General features: G+C 47.1%; 1 protein-coding gene across 1 annotated transcript in view; it reads right to left on the bottom strand.

The window, feature by feature from the left end:
- Positions 1–22,584, bottom strand: part of LCLAT1 (lysocardiolipin acyltransferase 1) — a 242,612-nt gene extending 220,028 nt beyond the window's left edge. The window contains exons 1-2 of the mRNA XM_090047279.1: positions 22,400–22,584; positions 20,141–20,255 (exon numbers count right to left, since the gene is read on the bottom strand). The gene's annotated coding sequence lies outside the window, so the exon portion shown is untranslated. The remainder of the gene's footprint in view (positions 1–20,140; positions 20,256–22,399) is intronic.
- Between the last annotated feature and the right edge of the window lie 671 nt (positions 22,585–23,255).

Genomic DNA, 23,255 nt, shown 5'->3' with positions numbered 1-23,255 from the left:
ATTAAACTTAATATTCTGTCGTTTACTATTGAATAGGGAACATGTTATTTAATGGCATATCGATCCTGTCACATCCAGAGAAACCAGCATTTTACGCTTTAAGTTAAGTATCAATATTTTCTATCTTGTCATTAACATTTCAGTAGTTCACATTTTCCTTTAGAATTATGTTTTCATTAGTCAGTTCAATTACTCATAACCTACCACTTCCTTCATCTGCTCGCATGGTGACTCTCTGATATGAGGAAATCACAACTAGTATCAGCAATATGAAAAGTAGCGTTCGTATTAAGTACCGATACCAGAAGAGAAAGCCACCTCTGGTGAATTCAATACTAAGTACTAAAAAGTTGTTCTACATGGCATACTGGCTGATCTTTTTGCCAATTACTCAACTGCATTAACTTGTAGATTCGAGCATGCCACAGCAAGGCAATCCAATAATTCAGGGTTGTCCAACTTCTATGTCATGTGCAGCTCCCAAACAGAGGCAGACACCAGGGGCTGCACCCTTCCACACACACATACCACTGCACCACTTGGGCAGCCCCCTTTCAGCTCCCTCACTGCAACACACTGAGGGCCCACTGCCCAGCACGGTAAGCCACACCACCCCACTCCCTGGGACAAGAACAGGGAGGGATGTGAAAGCTGAGGAAGGAGAAGCCTGGAGTGCAGCAGTAGCCAGAGCAACAGGAGCAGTGGCAGTCTGGTAGGAGCCCAGCAACTAAACGTTAAGCACCCACAGTCCACGTGCAGCCCACCAGATGGACAGCCCTGTAACAATCCATAGCTCCTTCCACTCTCCTCTTTAGTCAATTCCATTTCCTAATCACATCCCTTACACCAGTCACTGCTGCTATCATTATTCCCATTCTTCACTAGGGTGTTAATGTAGAGGTTTAGGGAGGTGGGGGAAAAGGTGTTGTTTCCTCATAAGTAAAACTTAAATCTAAATGTGTTTACCACTCCCCTTAACTTGATAAAGAAAACCTTTGTGCCCAAACCGAAATAAAAGCCCAATATTTCTGCAGTACTAAAGTTTCAAATGTATGTTAGGTTGGCATAAATTCTTCAGTGACATATTGTATTTCAGAAGGAAAAATAGTGCAAGAGATAACAGGGCTAGACTTTTCTTTTAAAATAAAAAGTTTTACACAACATTCAGTAAGATAAGCAAATGGCTTTGTAGTCTTTCTTCTTTAAAGGATACAAAACAGCTCACAATTTTACATGGATATAAAAATTACATTAAGAACTTTGGCAGGCTGGACCACAGGTAGGGACAGAAGATACAAAGGTACCTGTTTAACAGAGTATATTTTGTGCAGACAGAGAATTTAACTTAATGCAATTATATGAACTGTGTTTTGTCTAAAGCTTATCTGTACTAGGCAAGTGCAATAGTTTAACTAAATCTGATTAAATCAGAATGAACCCTTGATGTAGACATCTACCAGGATAACCCAAAAAACAACAATCCACAAACACAGGAGGTCACACCCTTTTAGTTAAGTTAAATACCTAATTTTTTAATCTAACCTAAAGACATTCTCTATAATGAACATGACCTGAAGATGCCAAAAGTCAACTTAATCTATGAAAGGTGCCAAGAAGTCTTCAATCACTACAAATAATTATGATCTCTCAACACTCAGCCAGATCCCCATCTTTATAATGGGGCAATACTACAGACAAGAGTACTGATTACTGAATCATCAATAACACAGACTTTACCACTGCTATGTTCTTTGGAGGTCTTCTACCCAAAAATTGACCCCCATCAACCTTGTGCAGTAGGGAGGAGTCTAGTGGGCTTTTTTCAGTTCCTCGGATTGCTAATTTGCTAGGGTAATTCAATGGAAAGGAAAGAGAGACAAGAACGGACAGTTTCTATCTCCAGGGGGAGCATACAGGTAACCCCCACTTAGCACTCTTAATTGGTTCCTGAAAAACCAAGTGTTAAGTGAAAGGAGTACTAAGTGAAACTGAAAGTATCTGACAACCCAAGATGGTGACTGCAAGTGTTTTTAATGACCCAAGCATTATACAAGGTGACCATGAGCATTATGACAAGCTCAAGAGGGACCATGACCCCAGGGAGATGGGAGTTCAAGAAGAGTGGTTGCTTCTCAAGGAAGCGATCCTCAGTGCACAAGCTAAATCTATCTCAACACGGAGGAAAGGCAGCAAGAAGGCACAGCAGCCCTCCTGGCTCTCCAGGGACATAGCGGACCTCATGTGGCTAAAAAGGAAAGCCTACAAAGGATGGACGACGGGATTCACCTCCAAGGAGGATTACTCCGCGCTGGTCCGGTCCTGCAGGGAGCAAACCAGGAAAGCCAAGGCTGCAACTGAACTCCAACTAGCTTCAGGCATCAAGGACAACAAAAAGTCCTTTTTCAGATATGTGGGGAGCCGGAGGAAAAGCAAGGGCAATGTTGGACCCCTGCTAAACCAGATGGGGCAACTGACAACTGACGCCCAGGAAAAAGCCAACCTATTAAATAGGTACTTTGTGTCAGTCTTTCATCAGTCACACGGGATGCCCATGCCTGCTATGGGACAGGGAAATCTGGGTGAGGGGGATCCCCTACCCTCCATCAATGCTGACCTCGTGAAGGAAAACCTTGAGAAGCTGGATACCTTCAAGTCAGCTGGCCCTGACAATCTGCACCCCAGGGTACTCAAGGAGCTGGCGAGCGTCATAGCCCAGCCCCTGGCACGGATCTTTGAAAACTCCTGGCGCTCTGGTGTAGTGCCTGAAGACTGGAAGAAGGCCAATGTGGTGCCGATCTTCAAAAAAGGGAGGAGAGTGGATCCGGCTAACTACAGGCCCATTAGCCTGACTTCTATCCTGGGTGTGAGGGGGCCAAGGCCCCAGGGGGCCAGGGTCGGGCGGGGAACGCCGGAGTTCCGCCCAACTTCCGGGGCCCGACCCGGAAGTGTGGCCGGGGGCTTAGCGTTTCCCGGAACTCGGACCGGGCCGGACCGGGACCGGCCCAGGAGAATAAAAGGGGCCCACCTACCCCAAGCAGAGGAGGACTGAGGCTCCAGCCGGAGCCTGCACCGGGGGCTGCGGAGCCGGGAGCCACACGGCAGGAGCCGGCAGCGGCGGAGCCGGGAGCTGCGGAGCCGGGAGACACGTGGCCGGAGCCGGCGGCAGCAAAGCCGGGAGCCACGGAGCCAGGAGCCACGCGGCAGGAGCAGGCGGCAGCGAAGCCGGGAGCCGCAGAGCCGGGAGCCACGCGGCAGGAGCCGGCGGCGGCGGCGCGGGGAGCTGCGGAGCCCAGAACCACACCGCAGGAGCCAGCGGAGCCGGGAGCAGTGGAGCCAGAGGCGGCGGCGACTCGAGACAACGAACCGGTAACGAGGGGGTTGGCGGCAGCCGCGCCGGAGGTGACCGGAACGGGAGGTTCTGTTGAAGGGACCCTTCTCCGGCGACTGCGGGCAGTTTGGCCGCGGGAGAAGCCCCGAGGGCAGGGAGGTAAACCTCGCACCCCACCCCCCGGGTCTCGAAGGACAGTCAATAGGGGTACGGATACCCCAGACCCGTCGGAGCTAGCGGCACCTGGACAGGCCAGGTACCGTAAGGACTCCTGAAGAAGGTCCTGCAGTGCGAGGGCGGTACCCCCACTGCAGGACTGGTACACGGACAAGGGAGCCCTCCTGACGGAGGCTAAACCCCGGAGGACCGGGCGAGGGTGTAGGGGAGGAGGAGCCCTCAGGACCCCTGGACCTTGGAGACGAGGTACCCCATCCAGACCACCAGCTTCCCCGCATGGGTGAACCCCCATATTACATCAAGTCGTGGCAGGCGAGATCAGCGGAAGCGGGAACGGCCCGTCGCGTACTCCCCTCCTCTCCAGGGGCTGTACGGGGATAGGGGGACTCACGGTAGGTGACGCACCCCATCCCCTCACACTGGGGAAGATCCTAGAAAAGTTTTTTAAGGAGGCCATCCTTGAGGGACTGGCCCAGGCTAACATTCTAAGGGATAGCCAGCATGGGTTTGTTGCCGGTAGGTCTTGTTTGACCAATCTCATTTCCTTCTATGACCAGGTGACCTATCACCTGGACAAGGGAGAAGAGGTTGATGTCATATATCTTGACTTCAAAAAAGCTTTTGATCTGGTATCCCATGATCACCTCTTGGCCAAACTGCCCAGTTGTGGCCTTGGCTCCACCACGATCCGCTGGCTGGGAAACTGGCTCCGTGGTCGGACCCAGAGGATTGTAATTGATGGCAGTCACTCATCGTGGTGCCCTGTGACCAGTGGGGTCCCTCAAGGCTCTGTCCTGGGACCCATACTGTTCAACATCTTCATTAATGATGTGGACATTGGAGTTAGGAGTGGATTGGCCAAGTTCGCCGATGACACCAAACTTTGGGGCAAAGCATCCACGCCAGAAGATAGGCGGGTGATCCAGGCTGACCTGGACAAGTTCAGCAAATGGGCGGACGAGAACCTCATGGTGTTTAACACCGAAAAATGCAAGGTTCTCCACCTTGGGAGGAAAAACCTGCAGCACCCTTACAGGCTCGGCAGTGCTACGTTGGTTAGCACTACAGAAGAAAGAGACTTGGGGGTCATCATTGACCACAAGATGAACATGAGCCTGCAATGCGATGTTGCAGCTAGTAAAGCGACCAAAATGCTGGCTTGCATCCATAGATGCTTCTCGAGCAAATCCCGGGACGTCATTCTCCCCTTGTACTCGGCCTTGGTGAGGCTGCAGCTGGAGTACTGCGTCCAGTTTTGGGCTCCACAATTCAAAAAGGATGTGGAGAAGCTTGAGAGAGTCCAGAGGAGAGCCATGCGCATGATCAGAAGTCAGGAAAACAGATCTTACGATGACAGGCTGAGAGCCATGGGACTCTTTAGCCTGGAAAAGCGTAGGCTCAGGGGTGATCTGATGGCCACCTATAAATTTATCAAGGGTGACCACCAGGATCTGGGGGAATGTTTGTTCACCAGAGCGCCCCAAGGGATGACGAGGTCAAACGGTCACAAACTCCTGCAAGACCGTTTCAGGCTGGACATAAGGAAGAATTTCTTTACTGTCCGAGCCCCCAAGGTCTGGAACAGTCTGCCAGCGGAGGTGGTTCAAGCACCTACACTGAACACCTTCAAGAGTAAATTGGATGCTTATCTTGCTGGGATCCTAAGACCCCAGCTGACTTCCTGCCCGTTGGACAGGGGGCTGGACTCGATGCTCTTCCGAGGTCCCTTCCAGCCCTGATGTCTATGAAATCTATGAAATTATAACAAAACTCACTGAGTGCTAAGTGAAATCAGGCATCAATTTAAAATAAGCATTATAGAGAAATAGTGTTAAGCAAAACAGCGTTAAACAGGGGTTGCCTGTACCAGGAGGAAACCTTCTGTTCACAACACTTGAATTAAGATTTGACTATTAGCAAACATCTCCACCATGACCCAATTAACTTGGCTGGAAAGGACTGGCCAGTAAGAAACTTGTCACTCACAAGAGTCTCCCTTGACAACCCAAGCAAATTAAAATGCTACAACTGATTTATTAGCAAGAGAGAGTGAAAGCTCAACTTCAGTGGGAAACCTCCCTTCTAACATAAACAAACCAGCTTCAAAAAGAGACTGAGAAGTTGTATCAAAACCACTGGCCCCATGCCAGAAAAAAAAAAGACCAAAACACTGTGGTCCTGGTTTCTTTAGTACCTACCCCCAGGTTCTTCATCCACTACTGCCAGTGACAAAAGAAGACTAATACTGACTACTTCTGCACTGTTTCCATAAAGTGTTAAAATTGAATGGACAGAGTTAATGACTAGGGAAGAATGAAAGCATGCCCACATTGTACCTGTTTTAATTCAATATTATTGGCCTCTATTTGCATGAACTTCAAATTCTTTTTTTTTATCCTAACATATGGAGCCGACACATTGCCTAAGAACATGTGCCATCTTTCTACTACTGCAAGAATACCAGTTTGTCAACATACTCCAAGTATATTATTACTGAATGTTTCTAAAATAAATGTGTTCCCACAGAGGACTAATAAATCATAAGAGGATTTTTTAATATGTCGAAAGTAGTCATCAGAATGAATTTCAACATCAATTAACACTATGTTCATATTGAGTCAGCAGCAAGCTGAAACTCCTGGAATAACATTTAAGTGGAAAAAATACATAAAGAATTTACTTAGGTTTGGTTTTCATTATGAGAAATGAAAATCAAACCATAAAAATCCCACCCAAGATTCATACAATATAAAAGGCTATACAAAAAGTAGAATTAAAATCTTACTTGTATTTTATTTAAATACATGCACCATCAGACAAGCATAGGACTTTTTTTTCAACTTTAGGGACAAATAAATGCCAAAAATTCATCAACTGTCAAGCAGATGGCCGTCTTCAAAACAGCATAGACCTAGCTCTTAAAAATGTTTGCATTCAATTTTCATTGTGGCATGCTGCCAAAAGTTTTCTTGAGGAACATAATTGACAGAAAGGAAATAGAGATTAACAGTTCAACTCACAAAAACCTAAATGGAATTTCATGGGGCAAAGAAAGCACTCCTCTAGAGAACAGCCATTCTCTCTGCTCTGTTTCATAGGCTTGCTACAAACATCAGATGTGTAAGCGTCTCAAAAAAGTTGCTTTTGTAGTAGGATATAGTAGGTAACATATGGAGGAAGAGCTGGTAGCAACCCCAGTAATTCACTGAATTCAAGATGAGAAGTTTAATTACATTAGAACTACTGAACTTGTGCTGAGTATTGATAATGTTGTTGAGAAGCTGCAGTAAATCACACTGGAAATGAGCAAGTCAAAGGTCTTATACAGTAAAAGCTGCACTATCCAGCATCTTACAAGCCAGCATGCTCCACTAACCAGCATGCCGACTTGTAAGATAAAGTGAAACCAGAAGTGCCCACCGTGGCACTTCCGGTTTCTCCGAGTCCCCACGGCCTGGGGCAAAACAGTTTGCACTGCCGAGCCCCCATGGCCCAGAGGCATAACAGGCTGCGCAGGGCCTGCCTACCTGTCCCACAGGGCCCACGGGACAGGCGGTGATGCCGTGGGAGGGGCAGACGGGTGGCAGGAGAAGCGACGGCCAGGGCTAGTCAATTAACTGGCATATTTTGTTATCCGGTATCCCCCATTCCCGGGGGATGCTGGATAACAGAGCTTTTACTGTATCAGGTTCCACCACAGTTTAATGATGCATAAATTATAAATTTGAAAATGCTGCAATTAAGTTGCTTATAGGTATATTTCATAGATTTCATAGACATTAGGGCTAGAAGGGACCTTGGAAGATCATAGAGTCCAGCCCCCTGCCCCAGGGGCAGGAAGTCAGCTGGGGTCATAGGATCCCAGCAAGATAAGCATCCAAATTTCTCTTGAAGCCATTCAAATATTGTCACACGCTTGGGTATTCTGCCTTAGCTGGAATCTGAAGCCCCTAGTGGCCAAACTGGCCCACCCATATTCCCCATCTCCAATCTCACTCCTGCCACGACTTGATGTCACATATATAAAAAGAGGAGGATACCCATAGAGGTCGGGGTGGCCTAATCCTTGATGCCTTTTTCTTCTCTGCCCACACTATGAGAGTCTTAGTCATCTTAGGGGCTAGAGTCATAACCTCCAGTAACACCCATGTCTTGCAGATGACTTATTTGGCTCCTTGTAGGGGATCTCTTGGTCCAAAACAGACTCTGGCCCTGCATGCCCCAAACCCTGGTCTGGGCTTCAGCCTTCTTGACCTCTGCCTTTATCTGACTGAGATCCCTCAGTATAGGTTCCCTGCTGAAGGCTCTGGGCTGTTGGGCCCCAGCCCCATATGTCTCTGACCAAAGCTGCTCTTGCAAGCACGCACCCCTGGCATCCTGTTCCATGGCCTCTAGACATCCCCTACAGCTACAACCTGGTCCTCGGGTCACAAACTTAAATAAAGGAAAGAAAACCAACACACAAAGGATTAACCGTTTGATTCTAAATCAAACTCAACCCCCTTCAGGGCCACCTTCATAAGGAATAGCCTCAGATCCCCCCAGCCCCAGGGTACCTACCTCCTTTTTTCTTGGCAGCCAGCTCAGCCTCCCAACTCCTTCCCCTGCAGCCTGAAGGCCTGAACTGCCCACTCCAGCTCAGAGTGTAGAAGATACTGGAGAAGAGATGACTGAGGGGGGACTTGGTGGCCATCTATAAGGATTCAAGGAGTGAATACGAGGAGCTGAGACAAAAACTGTTCACTAGGGTGTCCCAGGGGAGGCCAAGGAGCAAAGGCCATAAACTGTTAGAGGTTGGTTTCACGTTGGATGCAAGGAAGAACCTTCTTTACAGTAAGGGTGACCACAATATGGAATAGACTTCCCAAGAAGGTGGTGCAATTCCTAATCTTAGAAATCTTCAAGAGGAAACCAAACAGACACTTTTCTGGGATCATTCGATCTCAGCAGTATTCCTGCCCAGATCACGGGGGTTGGACTCAATCTTTTGAGGTCCCTTCCAGCCCTTAATTTCTATGATTCTTACACACAAGCCCTGCCTCATCTGGTCGACCCCTTGCTGACCCTAGAGATGATCCCAGCAGTTCCTACTCAACCTAATGAGCTGTTGAGCTGTTCTTATCCTGCAGCCTTTCCAAGGTTCTTGGCAGGCTTCAACCTCAAGGCTAGAGTTTTTGTTGGGACTAGCTGTTGCAACAGCCAGCCCACACAGGCTACAAAAGTCCTGCTCTCCCTCTAATTACTGTTAACAGGGTTGGGGTTCCTTTAACCTAGATCATGATTAACAGAGTAGAATTGGTTTAAAATCTGACATTCCTTTTTACTATACTTGATGTCGATGGCATGAAATGGGGCAAGTATTTTACACATTTTCATAAATACAGACATGTTTCTTAAAAGGTCATACTCGGGTCTTGTATTTCTTATATATGGAGCTAAATAAATAAAAGTAATTGTCAACCACAAATGTTATACCTCACACTTGCTAACAAGTTGACAGGCTAAAAGTTCTGAAGCATATGACAAATTAGTTAAAAATGAATCTGTGGGAGGCTACTTATTAACAGACAAAAAGCCACATTTACTAATCAGCAGGGATCTGGGTTTTCCACTTACCACAAAAATCCACAGCAAACCCTGGATTTTCTCATTTTAAAGGAGAAAAATGTGGGAAACAGTGGTTTTCCCCTTGCAGACTGGCAGAGTTCCAGCCTGCAAAGGGCTCAAGAGAGCTGGAGAAGCGAGGTCAGGCAGGAGGCCCCACGTGCATGTTTGTATGTACATGGCCACCAGGCAGCCTGGAGAGCAGCCCACCACAGGTAAGTCTGTCAGCTGGAGGGGTGGGCAGGGGCTGTGGACTGAGGCCACCATAGTGAGGATGACAGGGAAGGAGTTGGGCTGGAGGCACTGCCCAATTGGGGCAGTGCATGACGCTTGGAGCCTGGAGCCAGAATGTCTGGTCACGGAGCCCAGACAGCTCGTCCATGGGGCAAGGGGGGAGGGGCAGCTCCCTGCCACTATGCACACTCCCAGGGGGGCATAGGAGACACCTGCCCCCCAGATTTGAGCGCAAGACAGAGGCAGGCTGTGGGCTTGGGCTTCCTGCCCTGCTGCCCTCCTCCTAGGGACTCTCCAGCCCAGTGGAAGGGACCCAGCATGACAGGACAGCATGGGGTAAGGAAGCTCAATGCTGTTGCCACAAGCCCTGCATGCCATGGCAAGGTGTTCCTTCCCACCCAGCAGTGTGGAGCTCCCAGCGGTGGCACCAAGCCTCCCTGCCTGGCCCTGCTGTGCCAAGTCCTGCCTGCTGGGCTGCAGAAGCCCTGGGAGAAGGGCAGCAGGGCGAGGAGCCCCAGGCCCATAGCAGACAGCCTACACCTGCCTCCCACACAGGCTCTGCTCCAGCTGTGCCACTCACAAGGGAAGGGAAGCTGGGCTGTATGCTCTGCTCCACCGTAGCAGCTGCTGCTTCCCACGGGCAGCAGCTGGGGCTCTGGCACTGCTGAGGGGGGCAGGGGCTGCGAACCTGGGTCCCTGACCCTGTAGCCCTGGCTGCTGGAAGCCCCCTCCAGCAGGGCTGGGGAGGTGCAGACTGAGGGGCACCAGCAGGACTGGGGGGCTGTGGCAGGGCACCAGCATATCAGGGCTGCTCAGCACCACAAAGCAGTGAGGAGGGAGACAGCCGCAGCTGGACTCATGTTCTGGTGAGCAAAGGAGCAGGGGAGCTCTGATTTTCCACGATAAAAAACCCAAAAATCAAAACACATAAATTTATAAGTATTTAGAATTAATTTTATTATAATGATCAAGGCACTGGCTGGCTTCCAAATTGCTTTAAAATTGTAAATATAAATCACTAAAATATTGTGTTCAACTGATACATATAGATATATATGTGTGTATCAGTTGAACACAATATTTTATTGATTTATATTTACAATTTTAAAGCAATTTGGAATACACACACACACACACAGAGTGGCACTTCATTTTAATCATGGAAAAACATGGGTTTTGGTGTTTTTAAATCAGAGAATTTGCTCTTTTTAAAACAGAGACAACCAGGAACCTTGCTAATCAGACTTATGTTTACCTTCTGCATCCTTTCAGATAGCCCACAACCAAGCCGTCTGGAAAGAGAATTCTGTAGCTTTTGGATAAGCAGACCAGCTATCAAAAAAAGCTTTTGTTAAAAAAAGTATTAAATAAGAGGCAGTACATACTGACCGATGTTACTGCCTATAACAATAGCATTTACAAATTCAACTTGTTAAACTAAAAACAAGTTTGGGTCTAAATAGCAAAACATTTTCCAAGATCAAAGCCAAAAGTTATTAAAAATTACTTATGAAGCCATCCAAAACAGGAGCTACTGCAGCCAAAATTTGCACAATATCAGCACCATTAAAACAAATAAGCAGAGTACTTTTCTACTGAGCAAAATTTCAATTTTTCAGTTCATAACACAAAACCACTACTTTATACATATGTAATCCAACCCAACAGGACCAGAGAGGGTAAATATTGCCTCAAAATGTTTTCTGAGCACCAAGAACTGCTCTGCTACATTTTTAAACTATAGACTGCCATTGCTGGATTGGGAAGAGATAGAGAGAGAAAGAACTAAACCAGAGATTATCAATTCCTGGGCCATGGCCCAGTGGGTGGGAGTATCCTTACCCATCTGCTGGCTCGAAATTCCAGTCACGGTCAGCTGTGACTGCTGGGCCATGGCTTGCCGGGCTGCAGCATAAAAAGTTTGAGAACTCCTGAACTAAGCCAATTGCTTCCATAACTTCTGCTGCAGTTATGCTGCTGGTCACTCTGCACCTTACAGTTCTGCCTGACTTTTCAATATTCCCAGCTTCTTCTGCAGAGGAGAAGCAAAAATAATAGCTACAGAACTAGATAGTCTCCAAGGTGTCACCTGCCCTGCCTTCTGCAGACCTATAGAAAGCAAAGCACCCAGACTTTCAACTCCAGATGTCTGCAGCAACCTTTCTACCAGTGGCTAGGCACTGGCACCTCAAAAGCATTCAGCTCCTACTTTAAACCTACTGATAAAAGACATGGGAAAGTGGACAGCAATGAGGACTGGTTTCTGCAACCCTGACAGAGCTGCAGAAGCACATGGACTGATACTGAGCCCACAAGTGTCTTGGTACCATTCACAGACTGAGTCAGCAGGGTGTGTGCAGTGGCTGTGAGCCATGCATGACCTTGCACAAGTCCCAGCAGTCCAGCCGTTTGCTTCGCAAGGCAAAACGAACTCTCACTCTTTTCTTATTAAGTAGTACTGGAACACATACTTAGTGAAAGAAACCAGATCGCATTGCAGGTCTCTTACTGAAACAAGTTGCATGAATTTTTCTCCATGCCTTTGTTCTCTCTCTCATGCTCAAAAGGAGAATTGTAAAAATGTTAAATAGGTAATTCCAAGAGAAGTGGCATCACAGGAATCCCTATAGCAAATATAATCAAAGCAGCATCCCACTCTGATACCTGCACTGGCACACCAATTTAATTCTAGAGTACAGCTGCTCCTGTACATTAGAAAACAGAGGGTTTTATCTGAAAGGTTTTCCAGTAGAGCAAGACACTTATTAGAACTCATGGGTTTCTATTTCTAATATTACAAGCAGCTGATTTTGAGCTAAGTCACTCATGCTGCCAATGGACCCAAGCTACAAACAGTAAATACTTCTGAACTCACAAAAACACTTAAAGAAGGTGTACATTAAAGTTGGTAGGGTGAAAAAGATAAAGGCAACATAGACCCAATTTTCAGCTTCTGAGCATCTGCTACTCCTACCACTGACTTTAGTTTGTTATGTTCATATAGCCCATTAAAAGAAAATTATGTGCAAAGCATCAACATTAATATATAAAATAAATAAATAAATAATGACCGCACTCTGCTTTTACTACAGAGTTAATAATTAGGGTGTCTCATCTTGTTTTGCTGAAGACCAATACAGTATTTCAGTCCCATTACTACATTATATACTGAGCTACAGAAAACCATTCTGGGTCTCAAACAGGGCACTTCACTTTTAAGATAAAGCAACTTAAGCAAGAGAAAGCTGGGCACCTTAGAGACGAATCATTCCCTATGCTCTGACTTCAGACCAACACTACGACCTCTCTTGATCACTAGAGTTAATTATTTCCATCTACAAGGATCTTGTGTGAAGCTCCATTTAAAATCTGTGAGCATTAGATTGTAAAACATTAAATTACTGGAAAAGATACAAAGGAAGGCATTAGATCAGCTTGAGAAATGGAGAAAAATCTTACAGATTAGTCTTTACCTCAGAAAAGGTTCTGAGGAAACCTGATCACTGTACAAAAGAAGATGGATTTTTGTAAGTACGCCTGTCAAAAAGGTCTAAAGTTTGGGAGACTGTTTAAACATTTACAGTCAATTTCACTTCTTGTTTGCATGAAAAAAAATGTATTCACAGGAGTGTTGGACAGTACTTCAGAATTTTGTTAGTTTTATTTGAACTACAGACAAACCTAGTCAGTTCACTGAGAAGGAAAAAAAATAAACCCCATTCTTCAAAGTTCTCTCTCTGCCTGCTTTTCTCTTACCACCCTTCATGCAATACATTTCACAAGTGATGTACAAAAACTGGGGCTCCAAGAGAGGGGAGAAAACGGGTGGATCTGAGGAAATATTACTGTTGTCTAAAACTCACTTTGGGGAAAATAAGGGAAATACTGAAACACTGGAGCAGTTCCAAGCATTATTCTCATTTTACAAGCTGCAAGTAGAAAGCAACCCAGGCACTGTTTAATATCCCAGAACAGATTCTGCTCATCTCTACTTAGGCTGGCTCCCTTAATATAGTCCACAAAAAAAAAAAGAAAGGCAATAGGCAAGTATGGATTTTCTTGCAAGTATAAGTAGTTTTATTTGGCAGGAATAAAGGGAGAAATTCTGTCTTTTTTATTTCCTGTACCCACTAATGCAACAGTATGTTTATGCAGTGTGGCTCAATTTCACTTGGTTACATAAAACTAGGAGCAAAAGAAAAAAAACTGAAGCTGCATGCGTGACTTCAGGACACAGTAAGATATTTTATCAAGTTACTTTACAAAAAATTGTATTCATCATCTTTGGGGCTAGGAGTGAATGAGTTTGATTTAATTAAGGCTTAAGTTCTCCATGCACAGTTTCTACTCAGACTTCCTTACCAGCACTTGCATACAACTTTGTTAAAACCCTGCTCAGATCATTTTACAAAACGAAATGCTGCATGTTATTAACTGGACACCACAGCTCCATGGTTAAGGCAGCAACTGGGCTATTACGAATCCCCCTCCTCTAGACCAATAGTTTACTGACAGGTTTAGCTACCTTGCTTCAACATTTTGTAAAAGTTGAAGCTGAAGAACAGAAATAGCTGATTCTTTTAAAACACTGGAAAGAGATGCTTCAATAGCAAAACAGACAAAACTCTCACAGGTGCTGAACTCAGTGGTGGCTGCCAGGGGTATTGCCCAGGCAAGGTAAATTATAGAATCAGTGCCCAAGGAAGAAGATATCATACATCAAATCTGTATTGAAAGAAAGAGAGCTCAATTTATTTAAAAGATGTTTTAAACTATTTCCCAAATCAAGAAGTGTATAGAGGTTAAGAGCCTTCACTATCCATAGGAAAAAAAATTAGTAAGCATCCTCTACACTCCTGTTGACATCCCACTGCTTCTCTGCTGTGATAACCTACAATACCCTCTCATCTGTGATCAGCCTAGGTATCAGACAGCAACAACTGTGCTTAATTGCTTGCTGCATATTTCACTTGCTTTCCACCAGACTCCCAATCCGGACTTTTATCTCATTTTAAACCAGAACTCTGTAAAGCTTAGAACAGAAACCGCCATGAATCTCTCTCTATATAGCACTGATTGTCCTAAAACCTAAGAGAGGCTTTTGTGTTGACAAATTTTATTCCTAGATTTGATCATCAGAGCCACATCCACACGAGTGTGAAGGTTTAATTCCCTGAGGACAGCTAGCAGCTGGACACCTTGCACTGCCACTAGCAATCCCAGGGGAACACCTGTGCCAAGCACTCCCTGGTGCACAGCAGGTTACCCTGGGCAGGATAGGGGAGGCTGGTGGGATAGTGGGATGGCCCCAGCAGCCTTACCTGGGGATCTGGGGGCCTCCTGGGGCTGCAACAGCAGTGATCCTCCTGCTCAGAGCCTGGCTGGCAGTCGGAGCATGACTCTAGCTGGCCAGGCTCCGGTTTTGAGCAGTGTGTGCTGGCCTTGTGCACATCGCTTTGCATTTCTTTTTGCACAGATTTTTTCTGACCCCTGGATATCCCGCAAGGTTCTCATTAACAAGCTAAGGAAAGCACAGAGGCAGAGAAGGATCTTGGAATCGCTACTGATTCCAAGATGAACATGGGCCGGCAGTGTGGGGATGTGGTCAGGAAGGCCAACCGTACCTTGTCATGCATCCACAGATGCATCTCGAGCAGGTCCAAGGAGGTGATCCTCCCCCTCTATGTGACATTGGCCAGGCCCCAGTTGGAGTACTGCGTTCAGTTCTCGGCACCGCACTTCAGGAGGGATGTGACCAGCAGAGGGCCACTCTCATGATCAAGGGGCAGCAGGGCAGGCCCTACAAGGAGAGGCTATGGGACCTGAACCTGTTCAGCTGCCACAAAAGAAGGCTGAGAGGGGATCTGGTGGCCGCCTATAAACTTGCCAAGGGGGACTAGCAGGCAATGGGAGAGACCCTGTTCCTCCCAGCACTACTGGGGGGTAACAAGGAACAACGGCCATAAGTTGACAGAGTAGATTCAGGCTAGATATCAGGAGGCACTACTTCAGTCAGGGCAACTGGGAGCTGGAACCAACTTCCAAGGGAAGTGGTGCTTGGCCCTACCCTTCAGGGTCTTCAAAAGGAGGCTAGACAGCCACCTAGCTGGGGTCATTTGACCCCAGCATCCTTTCCTGCCCATGGAAGGAGGTTCAAACTAGATGATCTGGTTAGGTCCCTTCCAACCCTACCAACTATGAAACTATGAAACAGACTAGACCAGGAGTGCTCAACCACCCAGCCAGCGGGCCCAGATAAACCATGGTCCCACATCATCTAGTACACAGGGTTCCCAACAGGTCTGTAAATTTGGATACCCCTCTCCCATCACTACATTTCCAGACCTGCAGGGGAGCCCTGGGCCCCCGCACACAGGATGGAGTAGCTGATCCCAGTGCATGGGGTCAGGCAAGGGAAAGCATCAGGGCCCAGGGCCCAATCCTGGCAAGCTGAAGCATGGGAAGGGTGGTGCTAGCCCTAGGACCCAATCTTGGTGTAAGGGACTGGAACGGGGAAAGCACAGGTTCCCCAGGCCCTGCTCCCACTGCACTGGGGTCAGAAGGGGTAATGCCAGGTCCCTGGGGAGCAATTCCTGTGGAAGGGGGATGGTACCAGGCCCCCCAGAGACCAATCCTAACTGGAAGGGGCAGCACTAGGCCCCTGGGACTAAATCCCCAAGCACCAGCATCAGAGAGGGCCCTAGACACCAATCTCATGCTGAGGTAGGAAAGGGTGGTACCAGATTCCAATCCCTGAAGGGAAGTGGTTGCAAGCCATCAGGGTCCAATCCTAGAATGCAGGGACAATGCCAAGGCCCCAGAACATAATCTTGGCACACAGGGCTGGATCCAGCCTAAACACAGGCCCCACTTATCTGGCTCATAGTGCTGAATTGGTGAGCACTCCTGAACTAGATGAAAGTACTGTTCTGTGGACACATAATAGGTTGGATCAGCACACTCGGTAAGTATTCAATCAATGGCTCGAGGTCAAGTTGGGAAGAGGTATCAAGCACAGCTCCACAGGGGTCTGTCCTGCATTTTAACAACTTCAGTAGAAATTTGGATGGGACTGAGTATGCACTTTTCAAATTGATGGATGACACCAAAGTTGGGTGAAGACATGACAGAGAGTAGGGCTACAATCCAAACTGAGCTGGATAGACTAGGCAGGGGAAGAGTGGTTGGCAGTCAATCAGATGAGATTGAACAAGTGCAAAGTCCTGCACTACAGCCAGAATAATTGGGTGCCTAAATATGAACTGGTGAGTAACTAGCTAGGTTACTGTAGTTCAGAGAAGGACTGGGGATTACAGTAAACCAGAGCCTTCATATGACTGAACAATGTTCTCTTGTTGCAAAAAAAGCCAACAGCATACCAAATTGTATCAACAGAAGTGTCACTTAAACAATACACCAAGAGAAGTGATTCTTCCCCCTTTTGGCACTGGGAAGGACTCACACAGAGTACTGTATCCAGTCTTGGGCCCTGCACTTCAAGAAGTATGTGAACAGTTTGGAAGGAGTCCAGTGCAGGGCAACAAGTGATTAGGGGCCCAGGAAACATAACTTAACAAATAAAAGCTGAAAAACCTCAGGTTTAGTCTGGAGTAGAAAAGTTTAAGCAGAGATTTAATAACAGTCTTTAAATACATGAGGGACAATTAGAGAGAGAATAGACATGGGGTTGCTCAGAGGCTGAAGGGGAAAGGTCAGAACTAGGAACAATGGCCTTCAGCTGCAGTAGAGGAAATTTAGGAACAACTTTCTCTCGAAGGTGGTCAAGCACTGGAAGAGGTTACCTAGAGAAGTTGTGAAATCTCCATCCCTGGAAATTTTCAAGAGCAGGTTGGACAGACACTTCACTAGGATGGTTTGGTCAGGGACGATCCTACCTAAGCATCAATGTTTCTCAACCCATAAGTTGCAGGAAAGGGTAAAGAACAAAATGAATTTTAAAAAAAAACCTAAAAATGGCTCCTCCTTTAAAAAGGAGAAAAAATGTGGGAAACTGGCTTTTCCCTTGCAGGCTGTCAGCATTCCAGTCTGCAAGAGGCTGCCTGGGGCCCCTCTTGCCCCACATACAACTCCTTCCCCCCAATCCCACACAGAGGATCTGAGGCCTGAGGGCAGGGGGCAGCAGGCCAGGAGTGAGGGGCACTGGGTCAGGGCTAAGCAATGTTTACAGATGGGTTGTGGTACAGAAAAGGTTAAGAACGAGAGGACTAGATGACCTTGTCAGGACCCTTCCCATCATACTTTCCTGTAATCCTATTATGTGAATAGAGGAGGGAGAAGAGATTATGCATATAAAAAGTTTTTATTAAGTTCACTCTGTAACCACTTCTACACTGGGAGAATGCTAAAACAAGAAATTCTCTTGCAGATTCGTTTCATGCCAACAAGTTTAACTTGACACTGTATTTAACAGCATCTTTATCAGAAGTATAGTTTTAAGATAAACAGTTGAGAGTTAAAAGCATGCTTCCTGGGGAGATCTGGTACCAGACAAGAGGAAAGAAACAAATGAAACTTCCACTGAAGGGTGGGTAGACAAAGAGGGGCAGCTGTCAAAAGAGTGCATTACCCAGGCCCAGCCCCACACCCTCCCTTCTCACTCAGATCCAGACTCTCAAAAGGCACTGACCCTCAGCAAAAGGGTTGGGGGGAGGGAAACAGCCACCTCCCCCCTCATCCCATTGGTCTTTCTGACAGGGATCCTTGGGCAAGAGGTAGATCTACCTAGTGGACTGATTCTGTTCCACCTAACTATTCTTGCATCTGTCTAGTATGGAAAAGACATTGGAAGGTACAAACTTACAGCACCAAGAGAACCAGTGCAGAAGAAAAAGCCACCAGAGATTGATGCAACAGGAAGACAGCAGCAAAGATAATAAACCTATGTAACTGTAATCTGAACAACTTCATCAGAAGACTAGTTAAGAGGTCAAGGTGGTAGGCCACATCAAAAAACTTAAGCACAGGTGGCCGACATGCATCATGGATGCCAGAAGTGGCATGGGCAGACTGTGTGGTGTACAGCAGATTCAAAGAGGAAGACAGGCAGCACAACGGCAGGTAGGGCAGACAGCAGAAAGCAGAGGACCATATGAAGCAAGAAGCATGAAGCAGAAAGCTGAGCAGATCAGGTAAGGGAAGAAAGGGATCAGAGGGGTTCTTGGGGAAAGTGCGGGACGGATTTATGATACTGCTGCCAATAAGGTTGGATCCCAAGTCAGAGCACAAACCAGCTCATACAGTGAGAAAGGAAAAGAAAAGAATTTGTGGTACAGAGATAGAGGAGACAATAGTAATTGGCAAGGCACTAGGACCATAGTGTCATTAGTACTACTACCTGAAAAAAAGATTACAATGAGACATTTGGCAGGGAAAGAAGTTTATTTTGCCTACCCACTTCTCCACAGGCACCTAACTGATACCATCACATGTAGCATGTTTGAAAACTAGGAAAAGTGTGTTCAAGTAGCTATCTGGAGAGCAAAAGGAAGACAAAAGCAGTGTTTCAGAGAAGCCTCGTAAAGAAGAAACAACTGAGCAGATTAAGAGGCAGTGCAAAGAAATAGTAAACACATGAAAGCACATTTGTGCGAGAGCAGAGTCTGGCAACATAATTAGCTTTGAATTGACAAGTGAAAATTGCTTCATAGCAGAGCTTATAAAAGGACCAATATCACAAACTAATGAAATGAATATGATCTAATCAACATCCAACTTTATTACAGGAACAAGAGAACAATGTTAAGATTTCTTCAAATGAACCTTAAGTTTTATTTTCATTTACTTATGATGTACATAAAACAAGATAAAAGAGAACATCTTTAAGGTCACTAACTTTCTATCACCGAGAGTCCCCATTTATTTAAGTCAAATGTTACCCAACCAAACTAGTCCTAAATCAACATCACATTAAGTCAGGGGTCAGCAGCCTTTTCCCAGTAGAGGCAGATTTTAAGCCAACTAAGCAGTAGCTGCCTGGGAGTCTCTGCCAGTGTATACTTTCAAACTCTATGCACCTCAGTTCCCCCTTTATTGATGCGGCATCTGTGGCACTTCTTGAACATTTATGAATTTAATGTTAGGGCACTTGTATGAGGTGAAAAGCACCACAGATGCCGTAAGAATGGGCACCATAGAAAAGCCCAAGATGAAATCCAGAATTCTGTCTTCAAAACAAAGTTCTGAATAGCTTTTAAGTGTGGCCTGGAAGTACATATTGAACAGTAAGGGAAAAAAATGCAACTCATTAAGTAAGCATTGATCGTTACATGCAATGAATTAGGAACATTGCTTATAAGAGTATAGCCTACATACACAATAAACAGAGTCTGCACCATGATGTATATGCTTGAAGGAGTTAGGTTTAGGTTAGACAGGTAACTTATTTCTGCACTTCCTAACACTGGACTGCTCCATTTCCAAATACAAGAATGCCCTTTAACAGCTCATGTGTAAGGGAAGTTTCAGGAAATGATCCTGCACTTTTGGGAAAAAAAAAAAAAAACACATACTGTTTATATCAAGCTTAGTTTTGTCAATAGGAAAGACTCAATAGAAAGTAACCACAATCATAAGTTTCCTCTTTTCCACACTGGTATGTAAAAGGCTATGCAAGCAGGCAAAAGACAACCAAGTACAGAGGGAAACTAGAACTCATCTGTACGTGCTTGCACGTCTTCTTCTAGAAGGAAGCATGCTAAGGGGCAGGATGCACAAATCTCGCTTTACTTTTACAACCCTAAATAAAGATGACTGAAGCCGAAGTTTGGGAAGACCTACATGCTTCGCACAGAGAAACCGTATCTCCAGATTCAGCTCAAGCGCTTGCCTTCACCATGTCCTCATCGGGTCTCTCTGGCACGCTCACAGCCCTCCCCAACAGCAATGAACATGCCTGAAGAAAAACAAGAGGGCAAGTTAAAGGATTACCCAAGGGGCATGACAGCCACCCCCAAGGGAACACGAACAAATTAAAAGTGTGCGTGTTGGGGGCCAGGGGGGAGGGGTGGAAACAATAGGGGGAACACAACTACAAAATGTAGGGGAGGGAAGAAAGCCCCTCTTCAGGTTGGGACAGCAGCACGAAAGCTTCAGCCACGACTTGAGCCTTGACTGGTCTTGGCCTTGGGCCACTTGGCTGAAGTGACTTCACCGGAAGAAAAAAAAAAAAAATGCATACACATCAAAATAATTGCCCACCCTTGACGTATATGTATCTAATCTCAGGAGAGCTTGCGTATCTCTTGGGCGGAGGGCCACTTCCTACGTTTTGGTAAGCCATTGAGGGCCGTGTGACAGGCTTCCACAGGGAGATAAAAATAAAAGTTTTCCAAATTTTTTTAGGGGCCCCGAGGGCCGGGTAGAATGGCCTGGATGGCCGCACCTGGCCCGTATTTTGCATGCATCTACGTGCATTCTAATATTATAAAAGCCTTAATCTGCCTGTCCATAACGCTTTATTTGCGCTCCGATTAGCTGACCGAAAATGGCAATCATAGTGTGAATACAGCATTGGAACAGGAGGTGGTGGTGCAGTGGAGCGCTGCCATGAGCATGGGGACACTGGGGATGAAGAGAGGGGTCAGCCTGGGGCTCTGGCTAGCTGAGCTCTGCATGACACACACACAGGCAGAGACAGACGTTGATCAGTTATAATTATTATCAACATAACAGTTATAAATATGGATGTTTAGTATATTTATTACATTAATATTTATTTATTAACAGTGACTAATGATGCAAGTTTTGTAATAATAGCAAAATAATTATAAGTTATTATCATATGCCAGGTGGCCTCCCCCACCCACCCACCCTGCTCCCTGGAGGAGGCAGCAACAGAGCCAACAGAAAGGGGGGGGGGGGGGGGGGACAGGCAGCCAAAGGCCCATGCTGGCCTTGCCACTCCCTGCCCTACTCCCTGCAGGAAGTATTGATGGAGGGGAAGGAACAAGGGGAGAGGGGGAAGCCAGGGCTACCAGAGCTGACTTCACCCCCTCCCCTTGCTCCTTGGAGGTATTGGCAGCAGTGGGGGGAGCGGGACGGAGGGGGGGTAGGCCACCAGTACTGGCCTCAGCCTGGTCCTCCACCCTTCTGTCATTCTCACCTGCAGAGCAGAGAAGGCAGGGGGAGGAAATAGCGGGCCTCAGGCCAATGTGGCAGTGGCGGGAAGAAGGAAGGAGTGGGCCCTGCCCAACATGGGGGGGAGAAGAGAAGTTGGAGCAGGGGAAAATGTTTCATAGCTTCTAGGGTCGGAAGGGACCAGAACAGATCATCTAGTCCGACCCCCTGCCGCGGCAGGAAAGAGTACTGGGGTCAAACGACCCCAGCGAGATGTGCATCTAACCTCCTCTTAAACACCCCCAGGGTAGGAGCCAGCACCATTTCTCTTGGAAGCTGATTCCAGACCCTAGCCGCCCTGACTGTGATGTAGCGCCTCGTTGGCCTAGGCCTCCCCACCATGGCAGCCTGGCTTCTCCTCACCCTTTGGCCCGGTCCTCCCCCACACCCCTCCTGCTATGGGGAGGGGGGCAGGGAAGGGAGAGTGGGCCGGGACCTCAAGCAGCAGGAGGGAAGGGGGGAGCAGGTCTGGGCAGGAGGGGAACCCCCCACTGGACTCTGTCCCAGCCTACTCCCCACCCCCATCATTCCTGATGGGCAATTGGCTAGGAGGGAGGAAGGGAGGGGGAAGAGAGAGAGAGAAAGAACACACACACACCATTATAATAATAATTTAAGTAATTAATAACTGTTAATAAATAAATGTTAATGTAATAGTTACATTAAACATATCAGTACTTATAGCCGTTATATTATTATTATTATTACTAATCAATGTCTGTCTATGCCTGTACGTGCGTCAAGCAGAGCTCAGCCAGCCGGAGCCCCAGGTTGACCCCGCTGGAGCCCAGGGGCAGGCACGTGCGCTTCCCCCGGATGGGGGCGGGGGCGGGGGCGCGTGGAACGGAGGGAGGCCAGTGGAACGTGGGGGGTGACGAGGGCGCGGCGCCCGGCAAGAGCCTGCACCCTGGCTCCCGGTACCTGACAGCGGCGCCGCAGCAGCGCAGGGAGACACAGTCGGAGCCGGCTCCGCCCTCTCGGCAGCCCACGGCGGCCCCTGAGCCGCGCTAGGGAGCCGGGCCCGCAGGGGCCGCGACACGGCCGCTGACCGGGGAGAACCGAACCCAGGCCGCCGCCGCCGCCATCTCTCCCCCACTTCCCCTACAGCAATCACCTCTGACCCTTGACCCACCTTTCCGGGTCACTTCCGGCGCGCTCTCGTCTCGGCCCCCTCCCGCTTCTTAAAGCGACAGAACCCGCCTCGCCCCGGTGTGGGGCTTGCGCCCGAAGAAGCGATTGCGTCACAATGGAAAGAACGCTCACGAGCTGTGTAAGAACAGCAGCAGCAGCAGTGCAGGCTCGCCGTCAGCGACCTCGGTTTTCTCTGATAAAAAAAAAAATCCCCACTTTTCAGCTTTAAAAAAGTAACCCCCAAATCCACATTTTTTTGGTAATTAAAATGAAACCCCACTATATAGAGAGAGATATCAATATCTACAGATATCTAGATAGAAAGATAGGGAGATCTAGGTGTCAGTATGTCAGGATATCTAGATGGCGTGATGTCGAGATATAGATATCTAGAGAGATCAGTGACATTTCATTTTAATCATGGAAAAATGGATTTTGGGTTACTTTTTCAAACACAAAAATTGGGGTTTTGGGGGTTTTTTTAATCAGAGAAAACCAGAATCCCTGGTGATAAGAAAGCTGCTTGCCCCAGCAGATCTTAAGTTAATGGTGCAATAAGAAAGAGCCACAGAGTGAGGTTGAGTTTTTTGTTGGGTTTTCCTTTTGCGTGGCATGGCTTTGTGGCTCATCCCATTGTCGGCTGCTG

This window comes from Crocodylus siamensis, chromosome 1 (assembly GCF_052110815.1).
Source record: "Crocodylus siamensis isolate JL-2025a chromosome 1, ASM5211081v1, whole genome shotgun sequence".
NCBI classification, from domain to species: domain Eukaryota; kingdom Metazoa; phylum Chordata; order Crocodylia; family Crocodylidae; genus Crocodylus; species Crocodylus siamensis.
This window is presented reverse-complemented; position numbering and strand designations above follow the sequence as displayed.